Source organism: Aythya fuligula, chromosome 3 (assembly GCF_009819795.1).
Source record: "Aythya fuligula isolate bAytFul2 chromosome 3, bAytFul2.pri, whole genome shotgun sequence".
In the NCBI taxonomy this organism is placed as follows: Eukaryota; Metazoa; Chordata; class Aves; order Anseriformes; family Anatidae; genus Aythya; species Aythya fuligula.
The window spans coordinates 76,821,206-76,836,983 of record NC_045561.1 but is presented as its reverse complement, the minus strand read 5'-3'; the positions used below and the strand labels follow the sequence as shown (position 1 = coordinate 76,836,983).

The following is a 15,778-nucleotide window of genomic DNA, read 5'->3' as shown; positions in this document are numbered from 1 at the left end:
CCCCGCGCTGCCCCTGATGGCGGCGGGAGGGGACGGCACCTACCTGGAGCCGGCCGCCGTCTGTCTGCCGTTCTGTCGTTCCTCTGCCTTCCTCCTCCCTTTTCCCTTTTCTTTCTTTCCCTTTTTTTTTTTTTTTTTTTTTTTTTTTTTTTTTTTTTGGCTTCGCCAGCAGAGGAGCTTGGGCCGCCCTCCCGCTCTTGCCCGAGGCGAGCAGCCGGCGGCTGCCAACTTGAGCTACTGCTGCTGCCGCCGCCGAGAAGTTGGTGGCGACCGCGGGCGGCCCTCGGTGGCCGCGGTAAAGTGACGGGGCTCGTGGTGGCCGCGGTCCCCCCGCGCCCGGCCCCACCGCTCCTGTCCCGGGCCGGTCCCGGGCCCCGCCGTGGCGCGGCGCTGGAAACACTCGGGTTAAGGGGAGGCTCCGCCGCAGCCGAGGCCACCGGGAAAATGTTTCGTGCACACAGGCTCTGAAGGCTTTTAAAATAACCTCGACATCTTAGGAACTGATTTTGACATAGTTTGTACATTGTACCAAAGGGCTCTGGACTATTCGTCTGAAAATCCTTTTTTCATTTTTTATTTTGAAATCTCATTACAGCCGATACAGATTTATCTGAGCCTTAATCCTGTCATCTACCTAGATCCAGTCATAGCAAAATGATGAGGGAACCCCAGTAGTCCCAAAGTCCCAAGTGGACAACACCCCAGAGTTATTTTCCATTCATACCCATTTCTCAGAACTGCACAGATTCAGCTAAGAATGGGTATCACACCTGTTTGTTTTTTCTTTTTCGGTGGATACCCTACAAAGTAGGTCAAGCTTTTCATCATAATTATCTACAATAATAAATAAAGACAGCAGAAAGTTTAGAATTCTATTTATCTCAAAACTAAAATTGGCATTCCTGAACCTAATTCTTGCAACTTCCCTACTTGTATTTTTCTGGTGTGAGTTAGCACACTTGGGGTCCATTGTCACAACTCTTTACGCCTTATTATTATAGTAATTCAATTTACAGAGGAAACTTTAAACACCTAATAACTCAGTGCATGGCTTAGAATTGGTTGTTCATCTTGCATTTTTGTTAGACCTTTCTAAATCCCTCTTAAAGAGCTCTAGTTTAGAGTCATGCCTCTACACTCCAAAATATTTTTCCTTATAACATACTACACATAATCTTTAATGATTAGTCCCTTTGTCATTTATTTTATTATTTGGGCATTTGGTTTGATTTCTCAAAACAAAACAAAACAAAAATCACCCTCATGACTACTATTTTTAGTTAAATGACTAAACTAAATGTCAGATATTTTTAATTTTCTGGATTATAGGAAAGATTTATTCAGATAAGGGGAAACTGCAGTTACTTGCCCATGAGGGCAGTATTTATATGATCGATTTGCACTCAGGAGCTCAATTTTTTGCTGCAGGAACTGGAATTCAGGGTGCTGTTAACCTGTGGTACATCATTTACTTGAGGATGCATGAGGAAAGAAGAATACATCCAACTGTTGTACACACCCCCGTTACAGATATTAGTGCCAAAATGCTGTACTAATGGATTTAGCTTGCTAATATTAATGTGAACCTGTGTACTGCTTCAGACTGATGCAGTGGTAGAACTTACTTCTGAGGTAGTCCAAGATGCTGCTCACCTTTCCCTTTGCAGCCAGTGTCTGCTGCATACAGGCTGGATTTGGCATGTGTTGTTTGGCCTAGGGCCCTTCAGACACCTGATCAGGCCCAGACTCACTACAGATGCAAGTTAAGTGCGATGGTTACTATAGGTAAGAAGTTCTTCTTAAGGGATGTGCATGTTCCTACTGCAGTACTGAGAGAAGAAACCTTTCTGCAAAGGAGCAAATCAGTTGCCTCAGTGATATTCAGTCGTGGAAAGCTGTTTTCAAGGCAGCTGAGATTGACTGCTGTGGGCATGCCTTGACATGGAGCAGTCCACTTAGAGCCACAACAGGGATTCTTTTCCCTTTCTTCATTATAAACTGCTATTTCTTTCATTTAGTTTCATTTTCTTCCTCTTTATAGCAAAATCAATGTCACTTGAAAAACAGATTTTATATCTGAAAGCCTTGCTAAGAGACTTGTGATGTAACTCTGTGCAGTCTCTATATTTTTAGACATCTGGAAGATTAGGAAAAAATCCTAGTGTACTTTAATAATATTCATTCCAAGCCTTTCTTTATAATGTTGGATATTTTTGATAGAATGCAATAAAAAATTAAATCTCAATGAAGCTTCTAATGAAATTGTGAGGATCCAGTGAAGAAAATATTGTAGATTAATATTTTTGAATTCTAGTTGAGAAATTTATGAAGATTATGTTTTACTGTAGTGCCTAGAAGCAGGGGAATTAATTCAGTGTTCCACATCCTTGCTTGTCCTGTGATCCTAATGTTTTCCACCTGACAGCTACAATTTCTGAAATGAACAGGATATCAATAAAGTCAAAATGAGACAAAAGCAAAACACAGGACTGTTACAGCCTCGGGGCTGCGTATCACTCTGACCGCCTTAATTTTAGTGCAAAAATTACTAAGGATACATCTATCTGAGGAAGCAAGGGAGGGTACGGTTTTACAGCATGGTTGTAAAAAAGGGCTGTCTCCCTTCACCCATCTTCAGTGAGCCAGCACAGGAGTTTGAACTGGTGGATGAATATGCCCATCACCTGCAGGCAGACCCTAAAACTCCCTTGTTCCAGGCACAGTGTCTCTGCTACAGTGGACATAGGCAGGAGAGGACAGGTACAGCAGCAGGAGAGCAGAGGGGCTGCGGGACCACTGTCCTGCTCCTCAGCTTTCTCATGAAGCAAACCTCTTGCAAAGTGCCCTTCCTGGAGCTGTGGGTAGAGCTGCGCTCAGCTGGGATTTCACGGGAGCTGAGCAGCCATGGTTGTGGTTGCATCAATATATCAGAGGCTCAGGAGGTCTTTTAAGCTGCAGGCAGAGTCTTGCTTCAGTAAAGGCTTCTGAAATCTCTTTTTTTTCTAGAGATTTGGTTTTAGAAAACTGACATTTTGCCCTTATATGAAGCATCATCTTAAGAGATTCAGAATAAATGAATATTCATTGTAAAAAAAAAATAGAAAAAATATTCTTGGAGGACTATAAATAAACTGGCAGGGTTAGAAGGAGTAAAAGGCATTATGTGAAGCTAAAAATCATTTTTCAAAAAGTGGAAGTTGTGTGCAAACAAGGGAGCTTAAACCCAGACAGATTAGGCTTAAAACTATAAACAAAGATTTTGAAGAACATCTAGCTAAAGACAGGTATTAAAATTACTAATAAAACCTTTTCTCAGGCCATAAGAACTTTGAGGCTGTAAGAGCTTTGTACAGGTGGTAGATAATCAAGGAACAGAAAGATCACAAAGGTCATGGCAGAAGTGCTAACTAAAATCTTAGTTGCAGTGTTCACTACCAAGGAGTTTGTAGAGGTCCACACACACTCTTTCTTTACAAAAATCAGGACTGAGGAATTATCTCGCATCGAATTGTTGGAAGAAAATAAATAAATAAAATAAATAATGAAATTAACTGGCCTAAGTTCTGCCCACCCAGAAGATCCTATAGAGGTCAGATATTGAATAGCTTGTCAACTAACCAAAGTGTAAACTTACCATTCAAACAGTTTTAGCAGTCAGACAACTAGAAGGTACCATATCTTGAAAAGGGCTCCAAGAGGGTATTTGTAGTTGAGGTGATCCATTTAAAAATATTATATTGGATATCTTAGATTTGTTGGCATGCAAGTAAATCTGAATTAGTGGAGAAGCATTGACCTGCCTTTTGTGGAGGGAAGCCTCACAATCTGCAAATGCTTCACGTTTCTTCTTATGTAAACAATCCAGTGATCTTGGTGTCTTTTAAATATTATTAATACTTACGTCAAGGTCTTTTACGTAAGACCTATGAAAACCTTTATAAAGAAACTCAAGTATCTTGAGATTTAAAAGAATTAATAACTACGTAAAAATATATTAAAAAAATATTAAAGGATGTCAAGGGGTATTAAAGAAAATGCTCCAGATGCAACTTCTGCCCCAACACAGGAAAAGAGGCAGTAAATGAAATCCTCAAAAAGTGTGTTTGAAACAAGTAAAAGGAAGAACTCTTTCCACATAGCACATTATTAAATGACATTTTACCACATAGTCAGAGAATGATGTAGAGGGGAAAAAAACAAAAACAAAAACAAACAAACAAAAAACAGGTAATAAAGTGTAAATTATGGAAGAAATAGCCATAAGGTACAAATAAACATACACACACATACACAAAATATATGTTTTCCATTCTTTATAAGTATGAGGCCTCTAATAAAAGTCCAAAAGCAACAAGTCTTATGATAGGCTTCAGAAAAAGAAAAGAAAGTTCAAGAGCATCATCAGTGTCACAGCTTTATGGCCTAAAATTTGCTTGCTTGCCTGGGGAAAGCACAGACTCTGAGCACATTCAGGAATATTCTTGGGGAGGATGTTATTTTGAAAAGACGTTTCAGTATGAATACTGAATTTTTATTTATTATGTACCAACATTTTCATTACAATACTGACAGAATGAGCACCGTGTGGAGCCCCTTCTAGTTTGCATAGCACAATTATTCAAAGTGGTAACATTTTCTTCTTGTAACCATCGTATACCCATGTTGATCAAAAAGAGGGCACTGCCTCCAACATATTTGCCTTCAGCAACTGGCCTCTGTTCAGTACAAATCAAGAGTTAACTCCACATAAGTTTAAAGGAGGTGAAGCAAAAATCAGGCTTCTGATTCCTGATGTTACATGTATGTATCCATATACATGCAAACTTCCAAACACACACGTTCTGTCTTCTGTGATATAACATCAGGCTTTACATCTTGCAATGACTTAAAGCAGGACTGACAACTATATATGTGCTTTGAATTAAAGCATCCTGAGAGGAAGGGAGGAGACTACATTGCCTGTATTCAGAAATGTCTGCTCAGAGAATCTGCAGCCGAAATGTGTGTATCAAAATGACAAAGCCAGGGTTTGAACAGAGATGCTGCTTTTTCAGCCTGAAGTTGGCCCTGACAAGTTGCATGTGAGACGTGCCCCGCAGATACCCAGCTCTTGCCTACCCTTCCTCATCTCCAGGCTCCCACATGCATGCATAAAAGGATTAGATCATTTAAATAGCCTGGTTACAAAATTGTATCGAAACATAGATACTGATGCAAACTGTACAGCCTGTTGGCACTTTATGAATCATGCCAGGCCTAGAATGAGTCCACATTAATTCCAAATGTGCTGCATTTCCATTTCCAAACTAGTCCTCTTTTGATATTCATATTGCAAGTTGACTTCATTGAGATTATTTTCTTTCTTCTTGTAATTTTCCTTTGCATCTATTAATGCTCTTGCCAAGTCTCTATATACATTGCTAATTTCCAAAGCTTCTCTCCCCCTGTTCTGTGTTTGATCTTCAGTTCTTCCAAAGGCATGTAAACAATAGCAATCGGAAGTCAAGACAAAGAAAGGGGCATTTCATAAACCAGACATCAAAGCCAAATTCTTATTAGAAACAGAACAAAAAGAATTGGGAAAGGGTCTGTTTGCAGTGTAAAGTTGCTTTTCTGAGTCCCAAATATACTTACAGTTGTCTTGTGTCATACTATTTTGATCATCCTCACTTCTTTCCCGGGAAAAGCACCCACAAACCCTTGATGCCTGTTCCTGCTTTCTAATGGAACATGAGCTGTTCCCATGTGTTACCTTCATGGAGAACACAGACTCGTGTGTAGCCTCACCAGCAGCACATGCACAAGGCAGCCGTCTTCTCTCAAATAAACCTAGAAGAAGGAAGAGGAGTCAACCTGGTGATATTGCCTCTGAGGCGTGCACCCGCTGTAATGGCTGCTGTGGTGAATAACTGTACTCAGATGATACATTTGGGAGTGGTTATAAAACACTTGTCATTAAGAGTTTGCATTTATTGAGTCAGAGATGATGCTGATGAATTTGGTACCCATGGGGATCAACTGGCAAAATATGTACAACCCTGCAAGCTTCCTTTTGATCCTTGCTACCAAAAATCACAAAAAACACTTTGAACAAACATAGTGGTTCATAAATCCCTGGCATAGCCTGATGGGTGAAAAGTTCATTAAAAGTCACATTCAATTAACAAATGACTGTCATCACCAGATGTGTATGTCCTGAGGTACAGTGTAATATATGTCAGCCACAGCCAAAATGACAAGATAAATGGTGATTAATGCTTAGCTGACTGTTTTACAAAGCATCACTCTAAGCAAAGGAATAACTCTGAAATAAAGAGCCTAACCCTCAGAACTTAAGCTAACTGGGGTGAAAATATGAAATATGGGAAAAAAAGATGAGGTCTATTAAAATACAGAGAATTGGAATATGTTTACAGTCATTCTCCAGGCTACATTTCCATGTTTCACACAGCTGGGGAGAAAGCATCTCCTTTTCAGATCATTAAATAGAAAAACTTTCCGTTCAGATAATCCACAGCAACAGAGCTCCAAATCCATCCCCAAAAGACAATGAAAGCAAGCTAGAGACTCAAAAAGGACTTTTTGGGCTTCTGAAAAGAAGCAACACTGTAATGTACAGCTCAGAAAAGCCTAACTGCTGCTGTTCATGAGCCTTTCTAGAGTTTTGTGGGATGTCTTGCAAGTCTAATGCAATATTACCACAATGCATAATTTTATCTGCTCTACTCAGAGAACCTAGGGCTTTTGTTGATATAAAACATTTAGCAAGTTAGCTCAGTTGAAAGATTTACACAGTTCCTGATTTCTGGGTTATCAGATTTTGGACCAAACACTCCTTCAATACACCAACTCCTTTTAAATTTATCTTTCTATTTGTTTTTCCTCACTCTGTTGGAAAGGTACAAGGCGGCTGGAAGACATCTACTTGTATGGCTGTCTGCAAGGTGTTTCTTTGTGACTGCTTGGTTCACTTCCAGATTTGCTAACACTGGATGCTACAGTAATGTCACGCGATGCATGAATTCTTGGGCTGAGCATTTTCACTTTTTCTAAGCTAGCTGTCCTCCACACTATAGCAGTTAGACAATATGATTGTGTGGGATGAGGATATCAAGAACGTATATTTCCAGTCACAGTTAGAAATGTTGGGAAATTGTCCTACCAGGAACAATCTTCTCAGATGTTGAGGGTAGACTGTAATTACTGAGGAAAGGTGCTGAAAAGAAAAAGAAATTAGAGAAGGAAAAAAAAAAAAAAAAAGTTTAAACACATAGAATCCAGTTTTCTCACTTCAAAAGGGACAGGTTCACAACATCCTGCTAGTCCCCTTTCAGGTTTCCCTCTTCCAAGGGTGTTTAACCTGTCTCTCAAACCTGGCCATGCAACATGACTGTCACAAAGCACATGTTGCTCAGCTTGCAGAAATGCAAGTAGCAGTGAGACATCCCTTCTGCCTACACTTATGTGAACACAAGGTGCAACATATGCAATCTGACAGCAAGTACAGTCAACCAAAGCTCCTGACATCAGGTTAACTTCGTCAGCACTAAGGACCACTTCTGTAACAGTATGTGGTGAGTTGGTTGCCATAAATAAGGCTAAAAGAGCTACAGCGCCTGATTCTCTTCTGTATGCGTAAGATAACACATTCATTCATTCCCTGATAAATAAAATGACGCATATGGGCTGCAGTGATGTCTCTGTCAGGTTTTACTTCTCATGTGATTTATAAAGTATGACACTTCTGTAACCATTTCACAACATGGTTCTCCGCTCTTTTATTTTTTAATTTTTTAAGCAAAGCAAGTAATACATGCAAAGCAAGTAATATGTTATCTTTCAACTACAAATTCCCAGTGCTATGGAACACAGATTTTTTTCAAAGTGCCAATCCCATCTAAATAACCAGCCACATTAAGGCATCCAGCTTCCCTTTGCTAGGTTCATCCTCTAATTTTTGTTAACTAAGGAGCACTTTTCAGCAAGTATTTCATGAAGGAGCTGAGATTACAAAAACGTATAAAACAGCTCCTAAATGGCTACAACAGCTGGAAGAGCAAAAAAAGCCCCAAGACACGTTAATGAGGAATGAAGCAGAAGTCAGCAGAGACAAAAGATAAGAGAAACAGCATCATTGTACAGAATTATCTGCATGTCATCACAAGGTGATCAGAGAACTAAAATCAGAACAAGCATGCAAGCACATGACTATCTATTAATTTGGCATTAGTTGTTTTAATTTGGAATCTGAGTAATCTGGACTAAAATGTTTCAAATAAAGATGACATGATGCAACTGATTTGGAGTCAAAATTTCAGAGAATAGAATGGGCTTGAATTTGAGTTCCCATCTGAGATGTAGAGGTCATTAAGTCAGGGGTGATGTAAGCAGTACAGCTGTGTCTTTCTTGGGGGTACCCATTTCATGGCTGGCTCAGAGAATTCTCCAGGGAGAGGGCAAATGAAAAGCAGCAAAAAACTGTTCTGAAGAGGGGTGAAAGGATATTTTGTCTTAAAAAAAGGCAGAGAGAAGACATTTTATGAAAGACCTTCTCAGAATGAATCAGTTGTTTGGAGTGTGTCAAGTTAGTTTTACAAAACAGGCTGTTCCTGTGTACTCACCATTCAGAAACCTACAGTGAATCAGTGAACTAATTTCTTTCGGGAAGTTTCTCAATAGTGACTTGCCAACATTACTGGAGAATTAATCTTTATAATTCAGCTGTCAAGCAGTGTGACCGATCACCTATAGTCTTATTCTTGCTGCTTCATTACATGGTTTCAGCTTTAAGCAGACTTTTTCCCCTGAAAAAAAAAAAAATCCTTACCCAATCGTAAAATTAATCTCAAATTTAAGCAGCCTCAAAGATCAAAGATCTTAACTTTGTGTTTTTTAGTTTCAGTCACATAATTATAGTTATCTGAAAAAACTAGGAAAGCAAATGTTTTGTTCTCTGGGAAACTTGGGAGGAAGGATCATAATTAGGGCACAGATGATGAATTAGAAGATACAGGGTGACCCTCTTATGTAACCTTGTGCAAGACTCTCTGGGCTTCTGTAGAAAGGGAATATTAATAATTCAGCAAATCATTAAGAGAAAGGATAATCACTGTGGACTGGAGGTCCAAAACATTGTACCAGGTAATGAGACAATAGAAGAAGAGAATAAGAATGGACATAACAGTTTTGTTATCTTCTGAGGCAAGCAGTTTGAACAAAAATTTAGCTGCCAGAAAGATTGTCAGTGAAAGAACAGGAAAAGAGATAAGCTTTTAGGAAGCAGAACTGAAATACTTTTCCCCTGATGGTAATTAAAATATGGAATGTCCTACCAAAGCTACCAAGACAATTCCAATAAAAATCACATTCAAATAAAAGTTGGATGTGGTCACATGGTACCAATTAGAAAGCATATCTTCATACAGAACCAATGGATGGGTCTATCTCCAATTTACTCATACATCATGTGGCATCAGGATGTCACAGCAGCACCTTTGTTTGAAGTCTTCCCATTATCATGAGACCAGTTACAACGACTCACACAAAAGTCTGATGACTACAGAAATGGTACATGTGGTCTTTCCATAAATCAAACTTAATATGAAGTTCCTGCCATGACAGTCTAGCATTATAGAGCTTGCATACATTTCAAATCATCACTAAGACACAGACTGAGGCTTTTTTCCACTTTCATAATCCCTGAAATATGTTTCCCCTAATCGTCCAGTAGAAAATGGGACAGTTCACAATATGCAAACAGATGGTCTTCTAAATCAATAAAAATATTTGAAATAAAAATATATTTATATAAAAATATAGTCGGTCAGTGTGTACCAACTGAATATAAAACTAGAGTGCAACTGCTTGGGTGGGCAAGTCTGGGTTCATCCTGCTGCTCTCCCCTTTCATTCTCCATCATTGGGATTATGATATATATACAGCAAGGAGCTCATCTACCTCCTGAAACACATCTCAGTGCTATCCTGAAGCTTTTAGTCCTATTGACAAGATATCAAAGTTTAAGGCCCTTTCTCCTGAGACTGTCGAGTGAGAAAAATAGCAGTGGGTTAACTATCATCCTCTCACTGACTACGCAGGGAAGCTCAGGGAACCAGAAGTTAATGAGGCACATCATTTAAGAAAGTATTAAGAAAGCTTTTGTGTGGCCTTCACTTTGCCACATTGCAAGAGATAGATGAGGGTACTTCTTGGCCTCTGATTTAGCCCAGATAATGGGCACCGGACAGTGACCTTTAACAGACCCCCAGCACCATTCAGTCCAGCACCACATTGATTTCTCTCAGTTACCATCCACATTGCCCTGAAACTGCCCTGAAACCACCCAGCTCTTTCACTTGCCCTTTCAACTTCCAGCACTTGACATGTTGTCAGAGATGTTACAACCTGGGAAAAAAATAAAATTTCATTTTATTATTTTTCTTGAAACACCAGATCTGGAACCTGCCTCTGTTGTTGTATAGCCTGGAGCTGTCTTTTCTTATCTGTGTACCAGTTGGGTGGGCAAGAATGACATCTCTGTCTCCAAGCTCTGATTCGTTACTAAGTGCTGGCAGGAAATCTCATCGCCTTTTTTATGAGACATGTCATGTCCACCTAAAACAGCTTTGCTACATGGACATAGGCAAATGCTATTTGCAACTTGGTCACTTTTTGCCAAATCACTTTGCTCCAAAACAAAGCAGGTTGGGGGGTATTCTAGAAGTGGTGGGAGGCTACTGAAAAGCATAGTGCCAATCCCTCCAGCAGACAACACAACACAGTTCTGACTGTCCTAGCTTCAAGCCCTAGAGTTGAAATAGGGGTTATCCTTGTTCAGCATTGAAAGGTTTCTATCAGAGTAGGTGTGAAACACTGGCTGCTCAAGACAAACTGTGCAAAAAGTAAGATGAGAGTGCAAGGAAGAGCTGGCAAAGGCCATCCTGACCGTGCTGCTGACTAAGACAGGTTCTGGACAGCCAGAGGAGCTCACTTGCCCCAGGCCAGGGCTCTGATGGATGAGAGATGGAGGGAGGTCAGGAAGTATTTCCTTTAGATGAACACTTTTCCTGTACAGTTGCCACACATTGCCAATGGCACATATTGTCATTGAAGACACGTTTTGTAGGATGAATTTGAGTTACCATGACATACAAGATACAAAATACAAGATATAAAATATAAGATAAATACTTTTTAGTCATAAAGGATATCCATAGTAAATAATTGTATTTACACAAAATATAGGAGCAGATCAAGCAAATTTGTCGTAATAACATTCTGCAAAAGCCTGAGAAAACTAAGAAAAAAAAGCTAGACTGGACAATATTTACTCGAGATGAAACAGCAAAAATCCATTTGCACTAGTACTAAACAAGGACAAAAAAGTTTGTGTCAGAAGACTAATAAAAATTACCACAATTCTTCTTCCTGCCTTAGGTTACAATAAACCTATCTGCAACAAGAAGAAATCGGGGAGCTACTAGTAATGAATAAGCAGGACTGCCACATTATTCTTAGTAGCAGACTAGATAGACACACTCTAAACTCTTGCATAGTTAAACAAATATCCCTCTTCTTCAGATGTCAGAGTTTTTAAGTACAGGAATTGGATCCTCTAGGGGACATGTTGAATACACAGCAGACTATGTAAACTTTTCCTGACACCATTGTCATTGTATGATATTTGACCAGTGTTCCTCTTTTAACCTAAACACCTCAAGGAGAAAAAGAATCATATGAGAAATAAATATAGACAAAATGACAGTCCAAAGTCAAAACTTAAAACAGTTAAAAAAAAAAAAAAAAAAAAAGAGTAAAAAAGTGGGGGGAAAGAAAGGTGTTAGCACTCCAAAAGAACAGAGTCTTTGTTGCTAAAATAATAAGCTGTATCTCTGAGGCCATGTAGATTAGCCAGAATATTATCCAATAGACCTCTGCAACTCAGGAGTCAACAATTACAGCTTATTTGTATTGAAGAAAATACCTGAAATGCAGTTGCATTTAATATCTCAAACTCTTATCTTTCTTGATAATGTCTTCTGGGTCAATGCTTGAACATCAGAGATAGTTATAGGTCACAATTTAGTACCTGCAGCATTCTTATGTGCCCTTGTGAGCTTGCCAGTTGGAGCAGTGAAAGAGGGACATGCCATGGAGATCCAGATTTTGCAGCAGCTGTCACATTATCTGCCAGCTCCACCCTATGATCATCTGGTCTTTGGCAGTCTCCAAACCAAAAAAGTTCTGCTCTGGTCCCTCGACAGTGCTTAAACATCTTGAAATAAGTTGTAAGGCTGTTGAAAGAGAGTCTCTGTTAAACGAAGATTAGGAAATATAAACAAATAAGGAAAAATACTAAGATTCCTTTATTTTTCGTGATAACAAATTTCCCCATGCAGTATAGCGAACCAGATGTATGAAAGAAAACCTTGCTATGCTTGGTTAATTTCATATGCATAAAGAGGAAATAAATGGTGAAAATATTCCAAAGCAGTCTTAGAAATAGTAATGCTTCTGAATGTTGCCTCCAGCCTGTGGCTTTTCCACCATTATTAGAAAGCAACTATTCTAATACCATTATGCCAGTGTGAACAGCATGAATGATGAGACTCAGACTTAGCAGTGAAAAAGCACTGTCTTTCAAACCAGCCTGTTAAGCCAAAGAAGAAAAATCACAGAAGGATGTAAATTTTTTTTTTCTTCTCACTATATTAAATCAGTTTAACTTTTGATTCTACAAGATAAGTTGTCCATGAAAACGGAAGGGAAGGGAAGGGAAGGGAAGGGAAGGGAAGGGAAGGGAAGGGAAGGGAAGGGAAGGGAAGGGAAGGGAAGGGAAGGGAAGGGAAGGGAAGGGAAGGGAAGGGAAGGGAAAGGAAGGGAAGGGAAGAAAAAGACACTGACTCTAGTCTTTCTCTCAAGATTTTTTTGAAAAAAGGGACCTAAAACTAGGCATGATTTCTGGGTGGAGCCACGTGGTCTGCTAGCTGGAGGTCCAGAAAGTCAGGAAGTTCAGATGGGATTGCAGAGGATTTATGTACATATAAATTTAGGCTTTTATCTCTGGAAATTATTTTTTTTCTCTCTCTGTAAAAATGAGTTCCATATGAAGTCAAAGGATTATGAAAATAAACACCAGTTTGCTTTCTTGAATGCGTTGATCAGTATACATGGTGCCTTTTACTGTTGGGTTATATTTACACATAGGCAATTTGTACAACTCCAAAAAATAGCAGCAAACCATTATGGCTTTCCAGGAGATCATTCTGAGAGCTCAACAGACTGAGAGAGCAGTTCTGTTTAGAACACAGACAGAAATCTTTCCTACTAACAGTTTTGTTTAGGGGATAGGTCTACTTGCATCTAGGGGAGAATGCTTACATGCACAAAAGTTGACTGGAAGAGTTCTGCTGTCTCTTATACTCTCACACTCTCTTATACAAGTTGTTACCGATGCAGAGCCCATGTTGTCATCCAACCTTTCCTCGTATTCAGTACTTCAGGACTTTATCCAAGCCTAGCCCTGCCAAGCACACAAGTGCTTCTGGCTGGCCCCTGTTCCCAGCAGCCTCCCAGAGCTCTGCAGTGGAGGCCTCTCACCATAACTCATCACACTGCAGAAATTATGTTCCTTCCTCAAAAATCTTCTATAACCTAAACAAATTATGTATTTCTGCATTGCCCCCTACATTGTACCGAGACAATTTAAAAAAAAAAAAAAGGGGGGGAGGGAGGAGGGGCAATAAGGGTTAATTTTGGACAGAAAAGGACAATTTTGTAAGTTTGATTTTCTTCATAAAAGGAGCTATTGATGTGGAAATTGTTATTCTATTTTTATATAAAATTATTATGTTTCACGAGGAAGATATCTTTTATCATTAAAAAGAGAAAAATGTAGATACTTTTTATCCCTTAGTGTATAATTCTATACTTAGCTAAGAATATCAGAAAGGCTGCTTTAGGTCAGAGTAAGTCTCCTTGCCTAGCATTATGTGCCTGACAGACAGGAGCAAATACTTCAGGAAAGAGTGTAAGTGAAGGACGAGCAGGTGGTGATGGCTTTGCCATCCTAGTTGTAGCAATTACCATTTTAAGGATTTCCTGAATACAGGCTGCAACTGGACAATTATGTTTAATAGCCCTTGATGGATCTTGCTAGCAGCTATTAATCGAAAAGGGAGCCTCTTTTGTCATTTCATGACTGATTAGTTTCTTTGAAAGCTCTTCCTGAGAACCTTGTGTAAGGCTTTTTAAAAATCCAGGTACACTGTACAAGCCAAATCACCCTTATTCATATGCTCACTAACTTTTCTAAAGAGTACTATTAGGTTTGTGAAGCATGTGTTCCCCATAGGCTGAGCTGTGCAGGTGTCCCTGGAGCCTTTGGAAAAATTGGTATCACATTGGTTGTCCTCTGTCTTCTGGGAGAATTGCCAGAACCACTTAAATAATACTTAGGGGTTCAGCAAATTCGTCATTTAATTTGTTTAAAATAGCCAGTGAACAACATCTGATCCCAAAAATGTTATTAATTTATTCGAAATTAGCCATACTGCTTGAGATATTAGTCCTAAAAGCAAAACGATCCTCAGCTGTTCCTTTCTTGTTACTGCAACAGGTAAGTGTTTCTATGGAGCAAATATTAAAATCCTACAGTTTCATCTCATAATTATATTTTCAGGTTAGAGTATTGCCACTCATGACTGGCAAACTTTATGTTTAGCAAGAACACATAATTGAGGGAAATATCTCTTCATTGCCTTTGAAAATGAAGAGAAGGTCAATGATAGACAACTAGTAACAACTGGTGTATATCAGCATAGCTCCAGTAAAATCCCTGCAGATACAGAACAACCATTGATGATGATGATGATGATAATAATAATAATAATAACCACAGAATCACAGATTTGTCTAGGTTGAAAGAGACCTCAAGATCATCGAGTCCAACCTCTGACCTAACACTAACCAGTCCTCCGCTAAACCATAGCATTAAGTTCAACATCTAAACATCTTTTAAATACCTCCAGGGATGGTGACTCCACCACTATCCTGGGCAGCCCATTCCAATGCCTAACAACCCTCTCAGTAAAGAATTTCTTCCTAATATCCAACCTAAAACACCCCTGGTGCAACTTTAGCCCGTTCCCCCTCGTCCTGTCACCAGGCACGTGGGAGAATAGACCAACCCCCACCTCCCTATAGCATCCTTTAATGTACTTATGAAGAGCGATAAGGTGGCCCCTGAGCCTCCTTTTCTCCAGCCTGAACAAACCCAGCTCCCTCAGCCTCTCCTCGTAGGACTTGTTCTCCAGACCCCTCACCAGCTTCGTCGCCCTTCTCTGGACTCTTTCAAGCACCTCGGTGTCCTTCTTGTAGTGAGGGGCCCAAAACTGAACACAGTACTCAAGGTGCAGCCTCACCAGAGCCTAGTACAGGGGGACAATCACTTCCCTAGCCCTGCTGGCCACACTGTTTCTTATGCAAGCCAGGATGCTGTTGGCCTTCTTGGCCACCTGGGCACACTGCTGACTCATATTCAGCTGACTATCCACCAATACTCCCAGGTCCTTCTCTGCCAGGCAGCTCTCTAACCACTCATCTCCCAGCCCATAGTTCTGCTTGGGGTTATTGCGCCCCAGGTGCAGGACCTGGCACTTGGCCTTGTTGAACTTCATGCAGTTGACCTCAGCCCATCGGTGCAGCCTGTCCAGATCCTCCTGCAGAGCCTTCCTACCCTCAAGCATCGACACACGCACCTAACTTGGTGTCATCTAAT

General features: G+C 39.9%; 1 protein-coding gene across 1 annotated transcript in view; it reads right to left on the bottom strand.

The window, feature by feature from the left end:
- Positions 1 to 124, bottom strand: part of PKIB (cAMP-dependent protein kinase inhibitor beta) — a 55,087-nt gene extending 54,963 nt beyond the window's left edge. The window contains exon 1 of the mRNA XM_032185032.1: positions 44 to 124. The gene's annotated coding sequence lies outside the window, so the exon portion shown is untranslated. The remainder of the gene's footprint in view (positions 1 to 43) is intronic.
- Between the last annotated feature and the right edge of the window lie 15,654 nt (positions 125 to 15,778).